Source organism: Mytilus californianus, unplaced genomic scaffold (assembly GCF_021869535.1).
Source record: "Mytilus californianus isolate M0D057914Y unplaced genomic scaffold, xbMytCali1.0.p SCAF_2, whole genome shotgun sequence".
Taxonomy (NCBI): domain Eukaryota; kingdom Metazoa; phylum Mollusca; class Bivalvia; order Mytilida; family Mytilidae; genus Mytilus; species Mytilus californianus.
Window position 1 is genome coordinate 108,257,461 of NW_026262668.1, and position 21,016 is coordinate 108,278,476.

The 21,016-nt window shown below is 33.1% G+C and overlaps 1 long non-coding RNA gene across 9 annotated transcripts in view; it reads left to right on the plus strand.

Annotated features, from left to right (window-relative positions):
- Positions 1–10,123, plus strand: part of LOC127730693 (uncharacterized) — a 70,961-nt gene extending 60,838 nt beyond the window's left edge. For 4 of the 9 annotated variants that reach the window (XR_007995239.1, XR_007995229.1, XR_007995233.1 and 1 more), the window contains exons 3-5: positions 1,942–2,115; positions 5,017–5,124; positions 8,943–10,123. This is a non-coding gene — a long non-coding RNA (uncharacterized LOC127730693). The remainder of the gene's footprint in view (positions 1–1,941; positions 2,116–5,016; positions 5,125–8,942) is intronic. The other 5 variants (XR_007995227.1, XR_007995237.1, XR_007995231.1 and 2 more) reach the window with 2 other exon arrangements.
- Positions 10,124–21,016: the final 10,893 nt, after the last annotated feature.

The window sequence follows — 21,016 nt, forward strand, 5'->3', positions numbered from 1 at the left end:
CTAACTAACATGCCAACATGGCTAAAAATAGGACATAGGGGTAAAATGCAGTTTTTGGCTTATACATGTGTAGGACTCGGAGGTGCGATGGGGATGCTGAAGTGCGATGGTCCACGCCGAAGTGCGATGGTCCACGTCGAAGTGCGATGGTCCTTTCGATGAAGTGCGATGATTTTGCATGACGTTTGATATTGTGACGTTTTCAAATACAACGTTATGAAACAAATGGATTCACAGGCAGGAGAATAAGATTTGTAGATGAAGGTTTCGTACGTACGAAGGAAAGGAAACAGAATGAAACGAACGATTTAAGTCCCAAACAGTTTTGAGCATGTCTTGGTCTTATATAAAATTTGACTTCTCCTCAAGTTAACATCACATGATTTTGTGTGGACAACTTTTAAAATAATAAATTAATATTAGCAATGTTTTCGTTATATCAAGTAGCGATAATTTTGTTTTATTCTCGAAATGAGTCCGGCATGCTTTGTAAGAAAACGGGCAATCTTGGTTATTTTATTTTGTTTAAAGTATTAATATTCTGCTATGGGTTAGGCCAAAAGAAACCCAAATGGTGCCAACTTGTTGTAATTCTCAGTTTCTGCTGCTTAGCGAAAAATCAGCTAATTCTCAAGCTAATGACAGAACAAGCGTCATGTCTCACTATATGTCAAGCATAAATGTAATCGGTAGTTTTTATTTCTTAAAAACTGTTATGATTTATTAAATAAATAGATGCATGAGTGTTGTGAGAAATTTCGTAGCTACTGACATGACAAGAACAAGTTACTAGTATATTTGATAAAATTAAATGTATCCTGCTTAGTTAGTACTACAAAGAGCGCTGTGCTATACCCGTTTTTTTTATTTTATCGCACTTGAATGCTCATTTTAAAAACAATGTCCCCCAACTTGAATCCATTATACTTAATCTGAGCCATCCAGTCTATTTTCTGCCTCATACTGTTGTATACTAAGCAAAACATTAGCAAATTAAAAATTAAAGTCTTTATTTTGACCTGACCAGAAAACCCAGTCTTCCAAACGCGAGGCTAGCACATTAACCACTACACCGCCACATTTAAAAATGGGATTTCAACTTCAGACCATTGCATTTAGCTAGTATACACGTCACAGTTAGACCATCGCACTTCAGCGTATCCACCAAACGCACTTCAGCATATCTAACAACAAGTTAGTGTCACAATGGACCATTGCACTTCAGCGTGTTAACCAACGCACATCAGCATGGACCATCGCACTTCGGCGTGACCATCGCAGTTCGGAGTACCATCGCGGTTCCGAGTCCTACACATGTATCTCTGAGACTAAAGCATTCAGAGCAAATCTGACGTGGGGTTAAAACGTTCACCAGGTTAAGTTCTATCTGCTATGAAATTTTTAGACAAATCAGACAACCTGTTGTTGGGTTGCTGCCCCTGAATTGGTAATTTTAGGGAAATTTTGCAGTTTTTGGTAATTATCTTGAATATTATTAGAGATAGAGATAAACTGTAAACAGAAATAATGTTCAGCAAAGTAAGACCTACAAATAAGTCGACAGGACCAAAATTGTCAATTGACCTTTTAAGGAGTTATTGCCCTTTATAGTCAATTTTATTAACCATTTTTCGTAAATTTTTGTAATCTTTTACTAAAATCTTCTCTAAAACTGCTCGGCCAAATTTAACCAAACTTGGCCACAATCATTATTGGGGTATCTAATACTATTTATTATGATTTAAACGTTATTTTACATGATTTCCAAAACCACAGTGGATACTGGTGAGTGACTGAGGCTCTTGGAAGCCTCTATTTTTTCAGGGTTGTTTGTTGGTCTAGTTTTAAAAGATCAAACTAAGCCAATTTTGCCGGATCAAATATTAAAGGCAATTTTGGCAGATATTATAACTTCATTTCATTAACCATTATTTCTTTTAGCATTTTCAATGAAAGTACAAGTACTTTGAGAAGTAGGAGAAGCTAAGCAACAGAACAGAATTCATTTGGGTCATTGATGTCTAGATTATATAGTGGATTCATAGATTGTCATATTGATTTATGTGCATATGAGCACAGAGGAGCAGTAGTCAATGAATAATTTTGTGATGAGAGGTATGTTATTAAAATGATGACTTTATTTGAATATTTTTTTCTTGTCAGACTCGGTACATCATGTTCATGTAGTCTCCAAATTTTTTTAAAGTTTGAGGTCATAGAGTTCAAAGTTTTGATTCTTGTTGTGGGCAAGTCGAAAATTATCCATGTTAGAAGTGACAAATTATTTTATTTACAAAACCGTAAACAATTTGTTGATATTCGTGATGAGGTCAGTTTAAGGAAACTAAGAAATAACTTATGGTAAAGTCATTAATATTGTGCAGTTGTAGTAATAATACTCCTTAGTACTTAACTTAAATGTTGACAAGTTTCTGATTCCTTGATACAGGTCTGAATTTGGTTTTAAATTAATATTTGACACATTATAGTTTTCTGAATAAATGTAGTCAAAGAACTTGACATTGGTTACACAGCTACTTTTGCATAGCTACTATTTCTGTACCAAAATTATGTAGTACTGGAAATCTACTTTTAATATTTAGTACCATTTTGTTACTTTAAAATTATCATGATATTAAGTTCCTGTATTTTACAGTACTTGATTTGTACTTGAAATTTAAGTACTACAGTTTTTATGCCCCCACCTTAGCGGAGGGGGCATTAAGTTTTACCCTTGTCCGTCTGTACGTACGTCCGTCCGTCCATACGTCCCGAAATTGGTTTCCGTTCTCCAACTTGAGTTTGCCTCAACCAAATGTTATGAAACTTATACACAATGCTTATTACCACAAAACACAGATCAAGTTTGAATTTTGGTGGCGTCACTATAACCGATCTAGAGTTATGCCCCTTTATAAAAGGAAATATTGCAAAATTTTTAGTTTCCGTTCTCTAACTTTAGTTTGCCTCAACCAAATATTATGAAAGGTATACACAATGCTTATTACCACAAAACACAAATCAAGTTTGAATTTTGGTGGGGTCACTTTAACCGATCTAGAGTTATGCCCCTTTATAAAAGAAAATATTGCAAAATTTTTAGTTTCCGTTCTCTAACTTAAGTTTGCCTCAACCAAATGTTATGAAACTTATACACAATGCTTATTACCACAAAACACAGATCAAGTTTGAATTTTGGTGGCATCACTTTAACCGATCTAGAGTTATGCCCCTTTATAAATGGAAAAATTGCAAAATTTTTATTTTCTTCTAAATATCAAGTTTATAATATATTTTTAAAATTGGAGTTATCTTCCTTTGACCATGATTATAGTTTAATCAACTACAATCAATGCTTTATACAATGCAATGTTTAATTTTGACTTCCACTGATAAAACACAGATCAAGTTTAATTTGGGTAGTGTCACTTTAACCATTATTGAGTTATGCCCCTTTATAAATCGAAAGATTGCAAAATTTTTAGTTTCCATTGTGTAACTGAAGTTTTCCCCAGCCAAACATTATGAAACCTTTACACAATATTCATTACCACAAAACTCAGTAGAGATCAAGTACAATTTTTTTGTTTCCGTTCTCTAACTTGAGTTTGCCTCAACCAAATGTTATGAAACTTATACACAATGCTTATTACTACATAATACAGATTAAGTACGAAATTAGGTGGCAACACTTTTATCATTCTAGAGTTATGTCCTTTTATAAACATAAAAATTGCTGATTTTTTTTAGTTTGTCTCAACCAAATGTTGTAAAACTTATACACACTCACGTTAGAGTTATGCATGTTTACAAATAGAAAAATTGCTAAATTTTTAGTTTCTGTTCTCTACTTAAGTTAGCTTCAACCAAATGTTATGAGACTTACACACAATGCTTATTACCACAAAACTCAGATCAAGTTCAAATTTGGGTAGCGTCACTTTTTCCATTCTTCAGTTATGTCCCTTTATAACTATATGGTATGCAAGTGGGGGCATCATCTGTGTCCACATGTGGACACTATCCACATTTATTCATTCATGTTATTACACCGTTACATTTTCAGCATTTTGATAGTTTGTCTATTTCAAATCTCTTAAAGTTATGATTTTCAAACATGGAATATTATGATCACTGTGGGTATTATTTCTGTACCAAAATTTTTAGTACAAAACAAGTACTGTAAAATACTGGTACCGTACCTAAATATTACAATAATTTTTAAGTAAAGAAGTAGTACTAAATATTAAAAGTAAATGTCCGGTACTAAAGATTTTTAGTACAGAAATAGAGTAAAAAGGATAAGAATGTACGAAAAATACTCTGGTTACCAACCAATCAAAATCCGGCATTACTATATAAGGTTGAATTTATAGGAAAATTGCATTGCAAGCAATCCCAAACAGGCCTACATTTCTTGTAGATGAATTATGAAAAAGTTTAAAAGAACAAACAATTTTTTTATACAACCACAATATGGGGTCGTATACTGCTACACAGTATACTGCTATCACATTGTTGTCCTTTAAAGACATTTGGTTTCTGGACAAAAAACTTTAGTTTAAGTGTATGGTACTCTTTAATCTAAAGGTTCAATACCCAGTGGCGGATCCAGAAATTTCCCCCTATAATGTGTCAAATATTTGATTACAATCCAAATTCAGACCTATATCAAACTTGAATATTGTGTTCATTTTTACCCCAACTGTTCAGGGTTCGTTTCCAGCTTTGCTTGGGAAACCGTTTATTGAAATATTTTTGCTTTTTGACAGAAAATTTATCCATTGCCAAGGTACATTGAAAGGTTTTTCTTTTATTAAAATCTGCACATACATTTATATTAATTTTTTATAAGCTTAACTGTTGATCTTCTTTCTGTTGTTTGCTTACATTTTGTTTCAAGTCACTCAAAAGTAAAAGTATATAGTAAAGGTATAAATTAGTGAGCATCAATTCATACTACATGTAGTTTTTGTCTGGACTTCTTGATTAAATTATTTATATATACAATTTTAGCTTGTTACCAAATGAAAGGAAAGTACAGTATTGACAATGATTGATATCACTGGTGAACATGTATGTCATGTAGGTGTGAATGTCCTGCAAAAAAGAACTGATATCAAAGTAAGTTCATCTGTAGAATTGCAGTTAATTTAAATAATTTGATGTTATCTACCTTAAACTGTTTCAAGTATATCTGTACATGTACACTGTTGCTTATTTTTCTCACTTTCCCATGTAATGTATGCATCAAGGCATCCTTACTTTGCCCCTTCTACTGCTCCATACACACACACTTGAGATGTCAGAAGTTCAAACTATCATAGCATTTACATTTCAAACTTACACAGCTACAATAGTACAAGTAATCTTGACGTACAGTTCTAAAGATGCATATCGAATGTACATCTGTAAAGCTGTATATAAACTGTACAGCTGTAAAGCTGTATATCAACTCTACAGTTTACAAACAGTTTTACAGATGTACAGTTTATATACAGCTTAACAGCTGTACAGTTGATATACAGCTTTACAGATGTACAGTTTATATACAGCTTTACAGCTGTACAGTTGATATACAGCTTTACAGATGTACAGTTTATATACAGCTTTATAGCTGTACAGTTAATATACAGCTTTACAGATGTACATTCGATATGCATCTTGAGAACTGTACATCAAGATTACTTGTACTAAAGTAGCTGTGATATAGACATCAATCTTATTCTACAAGAAGAGAAAAAGGGGGGGGGGGGGAGGGGGGAATCAGAATCAAAGGCATGTATAATAGATGTGCCATTTGACTTTGGTACACTCAAAATGATTGCTACTACTTGACAATGTCCAGTACGGGGTGACATCCTCCGCTATTGCTTGCAATAGCAAATCTAGTGTTAGAATAACCTTAATCGCCATTCATTTTTTTCTGATGTAAGAAGAGGAAATAGAGTATATTTCTCAATCTTACGTGTAAAATTGTGCGTTAGATATTTGACACTGAACAGTACAAAACGTATAGACAAGGAATAACCAATGCAAAATGTGTCATTTTAGGCTATACAAAGTATTGATCAATCAATCAAATCATGATTAAAGTGATCAAATCATGATAAGAGATCAATCAATCAAGTTTTGATATCAAACAAGTAATTAATCAAGTGCAGAATTCGAAAAAAAAACGTCCCCTCACCTTTTACAAACTGTCGATCAATCAAACGATCGATCAATCAATCGATTAATTGATCAATCATGATCACAAACCATCAATCAACCAGTCCACATATCTTTTCCGATCAATTTATGAAAGAAAATACCTTTAATTCGCTTTTGAACAATCAACTTTTGCATATTATTATGTCACCCCTTTGATAAAAGGGGGGACATATTGTTATTCTACGAATTATTCTTCCACACTTTTTGTCCAGCTTAGTTCTCGGAGATGACTTGACATACATTGATAAAACTGCTCCATAATGACAATCCCCATGTGCAGATGTGCACTTTGGGTTTGGAATTTTCAAGATGGCTGCCGTTACCATGGAAATGGCAAAAATGTGAAAAACCGAAAAATGGTCCAAATTAAATGAAACTTTATAGCTGTACAGTTAATATACAGCTTTACAGATGTACATTCGATATGCATCTTGAGAACTGTACATCAATATTACTTGTACTAAAGTAGCTGTGTACCTAGTCAGACTGGCCTATATTATGAACTGATAAGTTGTTATCATTTAGAATACATAAAATATTTGCCACTGGACATTAAAATAAGCAAGAAAAATCAACCAATTAATGATTTTGCATTATCAGAATGAATTTGCAAACATATAACAATCAGACTATGTACATGGATAAACCTTGGAGCTTTTTCAATGAACCAGGCTCAACCAGCATATAAATATAAAAAGATGAGGTATGATCCTCAATGATTCATTTAAAAGACCAAAGGACATTATTATTTATATAATATAATGCTATTTCACACTTTCAATTTTGTTTTTTGATCAGAATGTTTTTTTGTCAAAACATAGCCATAAGTATTTCTATTCTTGGCGGCATTGTCAACGATTTGTATAAAGCTTTATATTTCAGAAGGTAGAAGACCTGGCCTTGAAGTCATAAAACTTTTGAGTCGGATTTTTGTACTCATACTCCAAAATCAACCAATCAAAATGTTTGATTTCATGTTTCGAGCAGGATTTTTGTGCTCCGAGCACTGAGCAAAGTTTTATGACTTCAACCCCTGGACTTCATATCTTGTTTGCAGAGGCTTATGTTACAAAGATTCTGTCTGTCATATGTCCATTGTCCTCGACCTCATTTTCATGGTTCAATAACTGCTTGAAAAAAATATATAGTTCTTTTGTCATGTGAATTTCTCACTTATGACATGTATGAGTTATAGGATATTATAACTATATTTGGTATATGGGTTCCTTGCAACATCTACATGTCTGTTAGAAGGGTTCACCTGACTTCTTCTTCACTTTTTTGATCAGTGACAAGGTCCATTTCTCAAATCCTATAAGCAGTAGGTCAACTGTACATGTATATCAGTCTGGCAAGTCAGTCTGGCAGGTTTCATCTGATCTTGGGTATGACCTCATTTCATTTATCAATGTTAAGTTTTTGTATTTTTGCTGATTTTCAAGTACTACAAGCTTAAATAATAGGTCAACTATATTTGGTGTATAAAAAAATCGTTTGGTGTAGATGTCTGTCTGATAGGATTTATCCGACCTTCACCTCATGGTCAAAGATCTGTAAAGTGTTAAGATTTTGTGATACTTTTAGTAATTTTACCTTTATCTTAAAGAATTTCAACATAAAATAAATGGTCAGCATGTGCACTCTAAGTCTTGTTGAGGTACTGGTTACCTATGAGTTGTACGCTTAACATGCTTTGACAATTTTGTAAATACTGGTTCAACCTACAGCTTGTATTTAATAGAGGCTCTTCCAAGTTACGGCTATGGTAGTTTGATCAAAATTCCTTCATTGTTTGATTAATCTATTGATACTGTTTCTGCACATTGATATATGAGTACACACACAACTTTGTTTTAAGATTTCATAAAAGGAAAGTAAAAGGAAAGGCTTACATTAGTTTGACAGCAACCTTACAACAAAAAATACAATAAACATGGACATGACAGCAGTTTTTATACAACCGCCAAAAATCACATGTCAACCACAGAAATAGCCAAAAGCACAGGCACTTGATAAACATTTGGCTTTCCTCCAATTTTTAGGAAATTAAATTGCTGCCAACAATTAGGTTTCGATGCTTTACTGCTTGAAAAAAAAATGGTTAAACAAGTTAACGGTTATGAATGATTATCAAAATATCTTTATTGCAATCACGCAAAGTCGAAACCAACAAAATAAACCACCAATTACTGAGGCAAAATAATAAGAAACTGATCAAACTCAATAAGTCTCACAACCTTATGTTTTGTGATTTACGAAGTCGTAGCAATTTTATCACATATTTTATATTTTGATATAAATTAAGTAAGGCGAGAAAAATCACATCATCGTCCGAAATTAAAAAAATTCGCAACAGCATAGTGTACTGCACAAAAGCAAAAAATGAATATAAATTCAAATCATATAACCAATTCTAGTTCTTTGACTACATTTATTCTGTGTCAGAAACCGATTATTTGTCAAATATTTAATAACAATCCAAATTCAGACCTGTATCAAGTGCGAATATTGTGTCCATTTTTGCCCCAACTGTTCAGGGTTGGACCTCTGCGGTCCTATCCAGCTGCAATCGGCAAAGCAATTTATTTTAACATGCTAAAACTCACAATATGTCATAGGCATATAATTTGTAGGCGGTTTGGGACCTCTTAAGTGTATTAGACTATTAATTATTATAACATTACTTCATGGAAGTTAAATTTATATTATTTATGAATATTTTATTTCAGTTACCATTCACAGTGAACATGGTGAAGAATAACCAATACCATGAATACAGGACATAGAAGACTACCTCACAAATATGGGAATTTTACAAAAAATACAACATTTAAATTTACAAAGAAGACATTTATTTTGACATTCATGGACTTTTAAAGTAAAGAAATTAGAATGTGAATAAAAATCCTTGGAAATAAAATTTTGAACTTTGAAGAAGATTAAAGATTATGTTTGTTCTAAGAAAGTTTTAAGAAAACAGATACATTCAAAACTGTAAAAAGGAAACAATACAATATTCACAATTACTCTTGAGATCAATTACTCTTGATATATAATTAAAAGATCATATAAAAGTAAGGAAATTTGGTTGAATTGCCAATGAGAAAAATATCCACCAGAGTTCAAATGATGTGATAGTGAGCAATTATAGGTCACCATATGTCCTCCAACAATGAAAAAAACCGAACTATATAGTGTGCTATGAAAAGGTTTGGATATGACAAATAGAGAAAACTAAGAGCCTTATTTTAACAAGTTAATATATGAAAGCAAAATATGAACCAAAGACAAGCACTGAAATACTTATGATTATTGTTGATTTACTCTTGAATATTCATGTTGAATGTTAAAAAAGATTTTAAATCAGAGTTATCATCAATATTCAACTTGTTAAACAACAAGTCACTGTTTGACAGAAAGTTCTATGCCAAAAACCTTGTATGTATTGCATCAGAAACAAATTTTAGATAGAACACTAGGAGACTATATAAGGAAATGCAGATAAAAAGTATCATCACCTTAAAATAAAGTATAGCATTTTGTCATTGACAGTTCCATCAAAAGTTTCAGCAATATAACTGTTACATAAAAATCAAACCATACAGGTATTTTTTTTCAAAATATCTCTATATAATAATATGCATAATATTAATAGACGTTATACGTCCGTGGTACAAAAAATCCGTATTACGGACGTGGTACTAAACATCCGTATTACGGACGTAGCATTATAAATCCGTATTACGGACGTTTAACGGATGTTTTACGGTTTGATACGGACGTATTATGGATGGGAAGCAACGGACGTTTTACGTCCGTGGTACTATTCGTCCTTAGGTTTTCCGTATAATACGGACGTATTACGGATTTTTTACGGACGTAATACGTCCGTAGCTATTTTACCTGTGTAATACATAATTCAGAAAATAATAATGATGTTTATAAACCGAAGTGAATTTCGTGTAATGTAAAGAATAACTTGTATTCTGTAACTTACATGAAAATACAACCATGCTGATTCCCAACATGCTTATTGTTCGTGATTACCAGTACGTTCTGAAAAGAAAATACAGAATCAATATTACTCTATCGTTTTTTCTCGTGTATGATAACCTTACTTGTACTTTTTTCAGGTACAATAATACAGACAAACGACTCTCACATATTGAGTTCATCTAGTTCCGGTAGTCTGTTGAAAAAAAGAACGTCCTAATATTTTTGCCGTTGAACGTTTTAGTAAAACAACAATCAATCAATCAATCAATCAACCAATCAATTTTTCACTCATTCAATCATTCAATCGACAGTTTGCATGCAATTTTTTACCGAGTAGCGATATATATATTGATTGGGAGAATACCCATACATTTTTGTAAAAACTTTTTTATGTCGAATTCTAACTGTAAATCGAAAGCGATGCACATTTATCTCATATTTCTTTCTTTTGGACAGATGTATTGGAAATTATAAACTGTAAGTCACCGAATAATATAGAATGCACTCAAATCGGTGAACTCTTTTCTTTAAAACCAATGTATATATATTTTCTTGGAAACCGATATGTTGTTGCCCATAAATTATCCAAGGAGCACTTGTTAACAAGTAGATAGTGAAATAAAAAATTTGTTAATGTTACAAAAAATTATTCAAGGAAAAGTTATCGATGAAAAAAAATATCATATGTCGGGATATATGCATGCAATACCAAGAATTTACAAACTGTTAGTTTGTATATTTCTAACCTGCACTGAACAGTTGACAGAAGGGATGCAACTGTATCATTTTAAATAGTGCAATACTACTGATGTTTGTACTCAGAATAAACTCATCATAGATACCAGGATTAACATTTTGTACACCAGATGCGCGTTTCATCTACAAAAGACTCATCATTGACGTTCGAATGAAAAAAGTTAACAAGGCCAAATAAAGTACTAAGCTAAAGAACATAGAGGACACACAATTCCGAAAGGTTTTGCGTTATACACCTCAGGTAATTTATTCCTGGGTAGATATTCTAAGTCTGGTATCATATATGATGATGACAGGGTACACATTAAAATAAGTTTACGGTATCCCTTGGCTCCTTCTCGTCGAAAAATTACCCTTCTTAAATTTACAAGACACCGACTATTTACGTCTTATTTACATTCAAATTTAAGATAAGATATTTATGTTCAAATAACTTACTTACTTATCCCCTTCATCCCAAGTGGGACATAAGGCCTCAGTGTTGAAATCATATTCCCTGACAAAGCACTGTTCATTAGGAGATATCAATAAGCCACGACTATGACTATATCAAATCATAGAAGAAGAAGATATGCTTGCCAAAAGTTAAAAAGAACGATCGATTGATTTGCTGAGGATTGAATAAACAGGTCAGGGGAATCATCGCTACCATAATAAAAACTTAAAAGTTGAGTACTTTGAGCCTGCTTCCAATAAATGCTATGATTCTTTGAAAACGTTATGATTCGTTATCTATTTTGTGTTTTTGTTGCCTTTTATGTCGTTGAGTGCTTTTCCTGTAATGTTTTTATTGTATACTGGTATGTACTTCATAAGGAGATGTGGTATCAAAGAACGAGGATGTTTGTACAAAATAAGGAGATGTGGTATCAAAGAACGAGGATGTTTGTTCAAAATAAGGAGACGTGGTATCAAAGAACATGGATGCATGTACAAAATAAGGAGACGTGGTATCAAAAAACAAGGATGTATGTACAAAATTAGGAGACGTGGTATCAAAGAACGAGGATGTATGTACAAAATAAGGAGACGTGGTATCAAAGAACATGGATGTATGTACAAAATAAGGAGATGTGGTATCAAAGAACGAGAATGTATGTACACAATAAGGAGACGTGGTATCAAAGAACATGGATGTATGTACAAAATATGGAGATGTGGTATCAAAGAACGAGGATGTATGTACAAAATAAGGAGACATGGTATCAAAGAACATGGATGTATGTACAAAATAAGGAGATGTGGTATCAAAGAACGAGAATGTATGTACAAAATAAGGAGACGTGGTATCAAAGAACAAGGATGTATGTACAAAATATGGAGAAGTGGTATCAAAGAACGAGGATGTATGTACAAAATAAGGAGACGTGGTATCAAAGAACGAGGATGTATGTACAAAATAAAGAGATGTGGTATCAAAGAACGAGGATGTATGTACAAAATAAGGAGACGTGGTATCAAAGAACGAGGATGTATGTACAAAATAAGGAGATGTGGTATCAAAGAACGAGGATGTATTTTCATTTATACATGAGATTAAAGAGATCTAGAAAAGTAGTTTAACCCCGCAACATGTTATTTTCAGTCCTAAGTCAGGAACCGCGGTAATACTAGTAGTTTTATTTCATATCTGATTGTCTTTCGTTATTTTGGAGAATCGGGTTTGAATGAGACCTTTTATGATTGTTCCTATTAAATTTATTCACAGCTTTTATGGTCTCGGGACGATTTAAAGCTTGACATATTGTATAGACACGTGTCTATTGTTTAAGACTGTGTGTTGCCCTCTTGTTTTCGGTTGGTAATTTTTGTCGTTGGGTTATTATCTCGTTGACATGGAGTCAACATTTTTATGTTATTCAAAGCCATTGTTGAAACTGTTCTATATTTCTGCTTTATTAATAAAGTTAAAAAAATATGTTGAATTTAATCAGTAATTTGATAATTTTAATCAAATCCCAAAATCTTCGAATGAATTGAAGTTATATTCCTGTATAGATGATTTAAATTTGTCATAAAATGTCATGAAATAAATTAAGTAAAACTTACCAGTAACAGACAATGACAACAATTCCGCTGCTACATTCGCATACTAATCAAATTGTCACATCGTTAAGTCTCGCAGCATCTTATATACGGTATAACCGCAAATTATGTATTCATGTCATATTGAATTATTAAATGTTATTTTATAAAAGAGGGGCGAAAGATACCAAAGGGACATTCAAACTCATAAGTCGAAAATAAACTGACAACGCCATGGCTAAAATAGAAAAAAAAAACCAACAGACAAACAATAGTACACAAAACACAACATAGAAAACTAAAGACTGAGCAACACAAACCCTACCAAAAACTGGGGGTGATCTCAGGTGCTCCGGAAGGGTAAGCAGATCCTGCTCCACGTGTGGCACCCGTCGTGTTGTTCATGTTAGTACACACACGGTAATAAGTCTAATTCAGTAGGTCACATTCGGGGAAAGGGGACGGGGTTGTAGTTACGACATTAGGAACATATCCGTTATCATCTGTGAAACGGATATTCTGTAACGGTCAACCAACTCGTGATGGCGTCCGTAAATTTTACGAAGGGATGATTTCAACTTGGAACTCTTGGTTTAATAGCTTCCTTGTGAGCAGCAACCTTCTATCAAGGAAATCATGATAGGAAATACAAGCCCTATAGTATCGTATCAACTGAGAGATATATACTCCGTATGCAGGCGCTGCTGGAATGTTGCTACATAAAAATGGAAAGTTCACAATTGGGAAGCTGAAATCATCTCTTTTGTCATAAAGTTTTGTTTTCAACCGACCCTCATTGTCAATTTCTAGATGTAAGTCAAGATATGAGGCAGACTTAACTGTATCTGTTGTGTCCTTTATCTCAAGTTCGATGGGATAGATGCGTTCAACAAAATCACCAAATTTTGAATTACAGTATTTAGTGAGAGAACATCATCTATGAAGCGGAAAGTAAAGTTAAAGGATACTGCTAACTTCTTTTCTTTCTTCCTAAGAAGTTCCTGTATGAAGTCAGCCTCGTATGAATGAAGGAACAAGTAGGCAAGAAGAGGAGAACAGTTGGTTCCCATGGGAATGCCGATTGTTTGTTGAAAAACACGTCTTCCAAACGTAACAAATATGTTGTCAATCAAGATATCAAGCATCTTGATAATGTCTGTTTCAGAGAATGTTTTGTTAGAATCAGAGTGATTTTTTACAAAGTAGGATTTATCCCTCCATAAGACCAGATACTTGTATCTACGTTGGCCATTCTTTTTTATGAAACAAAGCAGGACCAACTCTTTCAATTTGTCTTTTAGTTTGGAATGGGGAATACTTGTGTAAAGTGTAGAAAGTCAAATGTTTTAATACTACTGCAAGATGAAAGAGTCTTAGATTGTATGTATAGAATATGTAGTTTCACAATAACTTTGAATATCATCATTCTGGGGAAAACAAAATCAGTCTATTTGTGAAAATAGAATAAAATCTTTGGAGTCAATAATAATGTATCTACTTACAACAATTATAATAAGACAACCCAATAAATCCCTGTATTAACTCATACAAAGGACAGTGATCTAATAAGTAGATATAAGACCTTTCAATTAGAGCAAGTACACATAATTTGTCATCTAGTAACGTTTCATAAATAAAACAAAAATGATTACAGACTTTCGGTTATAATATCTTTTGAATCTTGTGTAATAATATCTTTTGAATCTTGTGTAACAAGAAAACAAGATAATAAAAGCTAAATCAAAAAATTAATAACAATGAAACGCATTCTGAAGTATTATATCAAATCATAAGTAAAAAAGTTTGTCCTTGGATTAATCTATAGGATTGAATGTACTAGGTCATGGAAAGCATTGCTACTTGAATAATTTAAGTAAAATTGAATGACTTCAGAGAAAAATAATATTTTCAACACCTCTTTAGCGAAGGACCCTCCCCCAAAACAAAAACAAAATAAAAACATATGAAAATATAACCTATAGTTTCAGAGAACTGTGATAATACACGAAAAAACACTGTACGCTCAAAAAAGTAATATTACGTCAAATAGACCATTATAACTAAGCTCATAACAATGATACTACCCGAAAGACCCCAATATCGAGAGCTTAGAACAATGATATTTCCTGATAGACTCCAATATCAAAGACTCACAATAATTAAACTACCTGATCGACCCCAATATCAAGAGCTCACAATGATGAAACTACATGATAGACCTCAATATCAAGAGCCCGAAACAATGATGCTACTTGATAGACCCTAATGACAGAAGTTCATAACAATGACACTACCTGATAAGCAAGAGCTCACAACAATGATACTACCTTATAGACCATAATAAACAGAGCTCACAACAATTATACTACTTGCTAGACCCTAATGATTAGAGCTCAGAACAATGGTACTATTTGAAAGACCCTATTAACAAGAGATCATAACAAAGATTCTACCTGATGGATCAAAATATCAAGAGCACACACCAATGATACTATCTGATAGACCGTGATAACAAAAGTGCCAAGTCAAATGATACTAACTGATAATAATAAGAGCTCAGAACAATGATACAACCTTACAGACCCTTACAACTAGAGCTCAGAACAATGATACAAGCTAATAGACCCTTACAACTAGAACAGAACAATAATACAACCTGATAAACCCTTACAAATAGAGCTCAGAACAATGAAACAAGCTAATAGACCCTTACAACTAGAGCTCAGAATGATGATACAAGCTAATAGACCCTTACAACTAGAGTTCAAAAACAATGATACAAACTAATAGACCCTTACAACTAGAGCTCAGTACAATGATACAAGCTTATAGATCCTTACAACTAGAGCTCACAGCAATGATATAAACTAAAAGACCCTTACAACTAGAGCTCAGAACAATGATACAACTTAATAGACCTTTACAACTAGAGCTCAGAACGATGATACAAGCTAATAGACTCTTACAACTAGATCTCAAAAACAATGATACAAACTAATAGACCCTTACAACTAGAGCTCAAAACAATGATACAAGCTTATAGATCCTTACGACTAGAGCTCACAACAATGATACAAGCTAATAGACCCTTACAACTAATACTCAGAACGATGATACAAACTAATAGACCATTACAACTAGAGATCACAACAATGAAACAAGCTTATAGATCCTTACAACAAGAGCTCACAACAATGATACAAGCTAATAGACCCTTACAACTAGTATTCAGAACGATGATACAAGCCAATAGACTCTTACAACTAGGTCTCAAAAACAATGATACAAACTAATAGACCCTTACAACTAGAGCTCAAAACAATGATACAAGCTTATAGATCCTTACGACTAGAGCTCACAACAATGATACAAGCTAATAGACCCTTACAACTAATACTCAGAACGATGATACAAACTAATAGACCATTACAACTAGAGATCACAACAATGAAACAAGCTTATAGATCCTTACAACAAGAGCTCACAACAATGATACAAGCTAATAGACCCTTACAACTAGTATTCAGAACGATGATACAAGCCAATAGACTCTTACAACTAGGTCTCAAAAACAATGATACAAACTAATAGACTCTTACAACTAGAGCTCACAACAATGAAACAAGCTTATAGATCCTTACAACTAGAGCTAACAACAATGATATAAACTAAAAGACCCTTACAACTAGAGCTCAGAACAATGATACAAGCTAATAGACCCTTGCAACTAGAGCTCAGAACAACGATACAAGCTAATAGACCCATACAACTAGAGCTCAGTACAATGATACAAACTAATAGACCCTTACAACTAGAGCTCAGTACAATGATTCAAGCTTATAGATCCTTACAACTAGAGCTCACAACAATGATATAAACTAATAGAGCCTTACAACTAGAGCTCAAAACAATAATACAAGCTTATAGACCCTTACAACTAGATCTCTTAACAATAATACAAGCTAAAAGACCCTTACAACTAGAGCTCAAAAACAATGATACAAACGAATAGACCCTTACAACTAGAGCTCAGTACAATGATACAAGATTATAGATCCATACAACTAGAGCTCACAACAATGATATAAACTAATAGACCCTTAGAACTAGATCTCAGAACAAGGATACAAGCTTATAGATCCTTACAACTAGAGCTCACAACAATGATACAAGCTAATAGACCCTTACAACAAGAGCTCAGAACGATGATACAAGCTAATAGACTCTTACAACTAGAGCTCAAAAACAATGATACAAACTAATAGACCCTTACAACTAGAGCTCAGAACAATGATACAAGCTTATAGATCCTTTCAACTAGAGCTCAGAACAATGATACAAGCTAATAGACCTTTACAACTAGAGCTCAGAACAATGATACAAGCTAATAGACCCTTACAACTAGAGCTCAGATCAATGATACAAACGAATAGACCCTTACAACTAGATCTCTTAACAATAATACAAGCTAATAGACCCTTACAACTAGAGCTCAAAAACAATGATACAAACGAATAGACCCTTACAACTAGAGCTCAGTACAATGATACAAGATTATAGATCCTTACAACTAGAGCTCACAACAATGATATAAACTAATAGACCCTTACAACTAGAGCTCAAAACAATGATACAACCTAATAGACCCTCACAACTAGAGCTCAGAACAATGATACAAGCTAATAGATCCTTACAACTAGAGCTCAGAACAATGATACAAGATAATAGACCCTTACAACTAGAGCTGAGAACATTGATACAAGCTAAAAGACCCTTACAACTAGAGCTCAGAACAATGATACAAGCTTATAGATCCTTACAACTAGAGCTCAGAACAATGACACAAGCTAATAGGCCCTTACAACTAGAGCTCAGAACAATGATACAAGCTATAAACCCTCACAACTAGAGCTCAGAACAATTATACAAGCTAATAGACCCTTACAACTAAAGCTCAAAAACAATGATACAAACTAATAGACCCTTACAACTAGAGCTCAGAACAATGATACAAGCTAATAGACCCTTACAACTAGAGCTCACAACAATGATACAAGCTTATAGATCCTTACAACTAGAGCTCAGAACAATGATACAAGCTAATAGACCTTTACAACTAGAGCTCAGAACAATGATAAAAGCTAATAGACCCATACAACTAGAGCTCAGATCAATGATAAAAGCTAATAGACCCTTACAACTAGAGCTCAGAACAATGATACAACCTTATAGACCATAATAAATAGGACTTAGAACAATGTGACTATAAATCATATGATACATTTAAACATCAGTATTTTACCGATGTTCAAATCTCAAAAATTTATTAAGAAGACAATCAAAGTAAAAAAACACAAAGTAAGGGAATCACTTGTTTTCCAAAGGTAGCGATGCTGGGTGCGTCGACAGGGTAATAGTCTTCTACTATACATATATGGTAAGCCGTTATAATATAAACTAAATAAGATATCTTATATACTAACAAAGATATCCTATAAACTAAATAAGACATCTTATCTATTAAATCACAACATCATTGCCCAGATAGTCTTCAAGCATAACCTGTTATGAGGTAGACCAGTTTTACGTGCTTACAACCCCTGAAAATAACTAAAGAGCTCAAAGTGATGGTAATGCACGATAAGACGTAGAGCTCAGAGTAATGATACATCATGATAAGACGTAATAACTAGAAGCCGGAATATGATTCTACACCATAAGACATAATAGCTACAGAGCTGCTCAGAGTTATGATAATACACGATAAGTCGTAATAGCTATAGAGCTCAGAGTAATGATAATACTCGATAAATAAAGGCAACAGTAGTATACCGCTGTTCGAAATTCATAAATCGATTGAGCAAAAAACAAATCCGGGTTACAAACTAAAACTGAGGGAAACACATTAAATATAAGAGAACTACGACACAACAGAAACACATTAAAATGTAACACACACAGAAACGAACTATAATATAACAATGGCCATTTTCCTGACTTGGTACAGGACATTCTAAGAAAAAATGGTGGGTTGAACCTGGTTTTGTGGCTAGCCAAACCTCCCCCTTTTATGGCAATGTTAAATATAACATAAAAAAATGACAACATTACATGACAGGACTACAATACAAATAAATGGGAGAACATATAGGACAGAGAAACATACGAATAATAGCTAACAAAAGGTACCAGGTTTAAAATTTAATACGCAAGACGCGCGTTTCGTCCACACAAGACTAACCAGTGACGCTCAGATCAAAATAGTTCGAAAGCCAAAACAAGTTCAAAGTTGAAGAGCATTGAGGACCAAAAGTTCCAAAAAGTTGTGCCAAATACGTCTAAGGTTATATGTCTGGGATAAGAAAATCCTTAGTATTTAGAATAATTCATACTTTTGCAAACAGTAAGTTTAAAATTTATAAAAAAATGACTATATAATAGATATGCAAGATAACACCGAAGTGGTGACTAACTACAGAATAAAAACTTAAATTTAGACGTAATAGCTATAGAGCTCAGAGTAATGGTAATACACGATGAGACGTAATAGCTATAGAGCTCAGAGTAATAATAAGCGTGTAAAATACATTTCAAATTTAATTCCAAACTCGTTCGATACAATTTTTACAATAACTAAAAATTCTTTGCTGTTTTGATTTACCTGAAACCTCGGCAACAAGAAATGCTTGTATTCAAAACAATATTCAAGAAGGCGAAATGTTATCTTTACATGTTTAAAGTTGATTATGCTATATTATTGAAATCCCAAAACCATATAATGTATGTCTGATAGAGAAATAATCTTTCTTTACTTATTTTGTATACTGGTTTAAATGAAAGTCACCGAGGGTATCACCAGCCCAGTAGCCAGTACATCGATACTGGCATGAAAATATGGATTTTGTAATATCAAAATTGCTGTTACAAAATTAAAAAAAAATATTTTAAATTAAGGAATATATCTCCCTCATGCAAAGCTCTGATTCCTTGCACGGCTTTTGCTATACTTTTTTGTCCTTTTTTATCCATAGCTCTTCCTCTCTTTAATAAGCTTCGGATTTTCTAATATTTTGGCCTCAAGCATCACTGAAGAGACATTGATTGTCGAAATGCGCATCTGGTGCAGAAAAATTGGTATCGTTTATTTTACTAAACAAATATCAAAATGCAGTGTTTGAATCTTATATAATTAGCAGGCCTTGAAATGAACTGCAACTGGCCACAAGAATCCAATCTCGTTTCTGAATTAATTGTCATTTTTTAAAAAGTATTAAAAAAGGTGTGTTAACACAAAAAAAATACCCCTACCAGCATAAAATACAACATGAAAAGGAAAGCAGACATAATTTTCACAAATGAGCAAAATATTGACTTATGATGTACATACCACAGAACTTTTGTACATTGACTGGTGATGAACATACCATTAGATTTTCGTGAGCAACCTCACATATCAACGCCCTTATATACAGGGGAAGCTGATACAGTGACCTGCTTGCATCATTTTTAAAATTTGTTTTTAGGTAGGATTCTTTTCTGTTATGATTTCATACAGTTATAGTGTGAACAAAACTGTATTTTTAGTAACTTTGGCAAATTTCATCAAATAAATTAGGGAAAACATAGCATCTTATACACGGTCTAACTGCCAATTATGTTTTCAAATCGTACTGAACATAAATTACTGTTATTTTATGTAATATCATCACTCTGGAGGGATAAACAACATCATTATATTTGTCCCAAAAAAACAAAATATTTGGAGTCAATATTAAAGTATCTACTTACAAAAATTATTATAAGATAACCAAGTAAATCTCTTTTTTCAATCAAACAAAAGACAGTGATCTAATGAGAAGATATAATACCTTTCAATTAGAACAAGAACATATAATTTGTCATTTAGTAACGTTTCATGAGTAAATAAATATTATGATAATAGACTTTCGTTAATAATATCCTTCGAATCCCGAGTTCAAGAAAACAAAATAATGGAAACTTAATATTTCTCTTTGGTATCTTTCGC